A 4,425-nucleotide genomic window follows, 5' to 3' on the forward strand; every position below is an offset into this window, starting at 1 on the left:
TCCCTTGAAAGCAAAAAGTGTTATCCCAAGTCACATTTTGCAGAATTTGCTTTATGATGAATATAAACCCATATAATATTAATTATTTGCATCATAATATGACATAGCAGGTTTTCTGATCAATTACTTAAGTTCTCATTAACTTTCCAAAAAAAAGTTAATACATATATCCAGTGTTTGTGTTATTTGTATATTTTCAACCATTTTGAAATCAGTCACTAACGTATTAGCATTGACTTTAAGTTCCTATATATATTTGATTAAATGAAATCCTTAAAAAAGTTGGAAGTGACATTGTCAGTTTGAATTTTGCAATTTGAATACCACTGAATTTTACTTTTTCACCTTGATATCTTCATTTTACTCCCATAAAATGTAAAACGACTACACTGGCTTTAAAAAGTCAATGTGCACTTCAATAATGATAGATTCTTGTGAATTAAATCTTTCTAGGCTAATTAGGAGGAACTTCTGCAATAATGAAGTAACACCATAATTGTTACTTTTTATAATGTTCCTGACTTTTGGCCTGGTTTGACATCAGAGTATAATTGTGATTAGAAAATTGTAGAAAATATGTTTATTAGTTAGAATTTTAATACATATTTGCTTTTCAGCCACCTGCAATTATACTAGCACCTATTACTCTGAATAACCATGAGGTTGTATTATCTTTAGTGGAAAAGAAGCACAAATATTCAATAACCTGAGGATATCATACTAACCATGGCATATTTACAATTAAAATTCAAATATTTTCTGCTTATTTGGTCTCATTTCTATTGCTATTCACTACACTTCAGATTAAACTGTCTACATTAAATTAAATTTGAAGTTAACATTTGGCTATGTTTACTCAAAGTAATTGAGAAGCCATCATTTATCTTTTAAAACAGAGAAGAATAAATTGATGAGTCACAGATTTTTCTCAAGGAGTTCTATATATTCCAGTGGCTAATGCAGAGTATTAATGTGAAGAGAATGCAGGGATTTCCTTATCAAAATCACTGACATTTAATTTAGGCTTGGTAATGTCTGGGAAAATGCAAACTGTTCTACGGAAAACTGAGAAAAGAAGTCAAGTTGCTTCTAGAAACATGCTTGCGTTGAGCAGAGAAGGGGGAACAGAGTGTAAAATGGGTGGCTTCCCTAAGAAACAGAATTTTGTCTCTTAGGACAGCAGGAATAAGTAGGCAAAACCACAGAAGGGGGAATCAGCATGAAGCATTTAGGGAACACGAAATAGTCACCTGTCTCTAGAGCAGAGAGTCCAAACTGAGAAAGTGTAGGACATACAGCTAGTAAACATCAGGACTAAGACACTGAGATACTAGGCTAAGGAGACACTATAAACGTGGAGTATGGGCCTCTTAGGAAGTGGTCCCCATCTTCATTGTCGTCTTTTACTCTTCAGTCCTCTGGGAAGCCTTTCCTAACATTTCCTTTCCTGTAGGTCAAGGATTCTTGTTCAGTGCTTCCCAGTACCCGGTGCTCCCCCATCTTAGACTACTACACTTCATTGATGCAGCTTCATTTATTATTTTTGCTTAGCAAATTGTAAGCATCCTGATTGAGTCTGTTGGCTCATGTTTGTTTTCTATTCCTTAGCACATAGTGTATGCTCAATAAATAAGTGTTCAGTGACAGAATTGCTTCATTTGGAATCCTACAAAGTGCTGCAAAATAATTTTAAGGAGATTTTTGAATAAAAAAGTTATGCTAGCAGACATAGAAATGGTGAACTATAAAGGACTAAAACAGATGCTGAAGAGGCGCTTTAAAGTGTACTAAAATAGCTGATAAATATTGGAAGCCTGCACTAATTTATTCATTCGATACTTACTTATCAAGCATGTATTATGTGTCAGCCACTGTACTAGGAACTGGAGATACAATCCTGAGCACAGTCTTCCAGTAAATTTGAAAAACAAAGTAAACAAGGTAATTTTTGAAAGTGATAGATGCCATAAAGAAGTGAACAGGCTGGAGTGATGGTAAAGTGATGTGAAGAGAAAAATTAGCAGTGATGTGAGAGAATGGAAGGCACTTCATAAATCTCACAATTCAGAATCAATGGAAACTTGGGGTCAGATGTTTGTATGAGTTGAGATTGTAAGGATCATGGTAGGAATGAGTGTTGAGTATATTCTGATTTGTGCCATTAGGTAAACCATGTTGCCAATTAGAAAACTGGCTCATTCAATTGGAACTTGGAATGGGAAAGGGGAATATGCTAGTTATTTTAGGGTCTGTTCCAATCTTCCTCCACCTGTCATACACCCCTAGGAGGCTGACATATATGCAACATAGGCCCCTTTGTCTTCTGGCTTCCATTTGGTTCAGTCAATAGTGAGATATGGTAGAAAATGGGGGAGAAATTCTCCTGGACTCCTCCCCGAGATGTCCCCACAGGCTGGCTGTTTCCTTCGAGTGTTTTTTATCACTGTGGCCTTTTCTACACACATCTCTCCTGGATGGCAATAAACCTTCCCAGGCCTTCTCCCTGCAGGCTTAGTGGTGTTAACAGCTCAGTTGTTGCCATACCTGAGTTACTGGAGTATGCCTTAAGGTTTTTCAACTACCTACACCTGTATAAAGAATATCTAAATCAAGCATTCTTAAGAGCCATCCAATTTCAGATAACTTGCGGTTTATTCTAATTGGAGTATGCCATCTGCTTCCTGTTGGTTCCCTGACTGACACTGGTAAATATTTCAAGTTTAGATCAATTGACTTCCTAACAGTGATATATCCATGTGAAATCACCTAATAGTCAACTGGAAAATATGATTCTAGCACTGGTAATTGGGATCAAGCTAGAACCATTAAATTTCAAGGTGTCCAATATCTTCCTTACATCTCTTTCATCCCAGATGAGAGAGCAAGTTTACCCTTGTGATTTCTGGGGGCGGGGTGGGGGGATGATGTAGGAAAGGACAGCCAGATCACCAGGTGGCACAGATCACAGACCTCCCTGCAGAATAATTTGACCACTGATGAAATTCCTTCCAGAGTAGTCTCTTTCCTAATAAGCTTTTGTACCCCTAGCTGCTTCCGCATATTTACCCACAGCCTCTTTCCCTTCACAGAATCCATTCCATAAAACCCACAGGTGTTCCTGGGACCCGGGAGTCAGCAGAGCAGTGCCAGCTGAAATTCCGCAAGGTGAGTCAGAAAGGTCTGTCTGGAAAGGGCTTTAGGGCAGTAGGAAAACAGGGACTTTGTGATTACTCCAAAGCTGAGGCTTGCATCTGTTCCTACTTTTGAATTCCCTGTGAGAGTCCTGAGAAACAAATCTTGAGGTTATCAAAACATGCATCCCTTTTCATTGCCATGTACAGTGAAATGAATACAAATGAGTGAATAGAATATTTCTTTTTTATTTTTTAGAATAAAAATGTTCTAACTTTTTCAGGTTGTGAGCTCAACAAATGCAGCAATCAAATCTGAGTGATTAATGGTCAAACGATGGCACCACTGTTTTAAAGGCAGTGCCAGGTTGGCATGTACCCTGTGTGAACCAACACTGCAATTTTTACATATCCCTGTCTGCTTGCTCTGTTCTTTCACAACTTGTTTCCCCTCAGAACTCTGAGATGAATACCATCTGGGCTGCAATGATTTACTGCACTTGAGTTTCTCAAGTTGTTCCCAAAGTGCCTTTTTGAGGCTTCAATGTCTATTCAGACCACACTGATTGCACCCCAAAATTTAGGGTAGTAGAATTGGTGTTTCCAAAACCTCAGACAAGTCAATTGCAATAAATGTATCTTTAATAAGAGTTTCCATAACACGGTTGTTTATAATCTTGGTTCTACTAAGAAGGAAACGTGCCTTTAAAACACAGTGGTTTAAAATTATATTTTGGCAATATTGTCCGATTTAAATATAGATAACAGAGTCATAAAACTTCATAAAACTATAGAGCTTCTCCATCTAGTGCATATAATTATGTTAATGTTTCTATGAATTATATAACTATCTTGAGTATAATGGACTACTTAATATTTGCATATAATTTTAAAATTACACCAGTGAGACATAATTAGGTAAAATATTTTCTAAATATTTTGTGTCTAGGTAAAAACAATTATAAATATAAAACAGTCATCTTTCAGGTAAAATTTTCATTTGTAAACCAAGTTTGCTTTGGATATATGTATATAATACATATTAAGCACAGTTTTTGATTCACAGCTTAGTGCTTTTTAACGTAAAACTTACATGTTTTATTTTCTATGGTTATACATGTTTAAAAGAAGTTAAGGAGAATATATTCTCCTGGTTACCCAAAAGCTGTCTATTACTTTCCATAAAATAATATTGGAAGACAGAACAATTCTATATATTTATTTAGGGTGGCAGTCAAACAAAATTACATTAAAATATTTCTGAGATTTCACTTGATTTTTCTAATGTAAGTTA

The sequence above is a fragment of the Trachypithecus francoisi genome, unplaced genomic scaffold (assembly GCF_009764315.1).
Source record: "Trachypithecus francoisi isolate TF-2019V2 unplaced genomic scaffold, Tfra_2.0 Lachesis_group10, whole genome shotgun sequence".
NCBI classification, from domain to species: Eukaryota; Metazoa; Chordata; class Mammalia; order Primates; family Cercopithecidae; genus Trachypithecus; species Trachypithecus francoisi.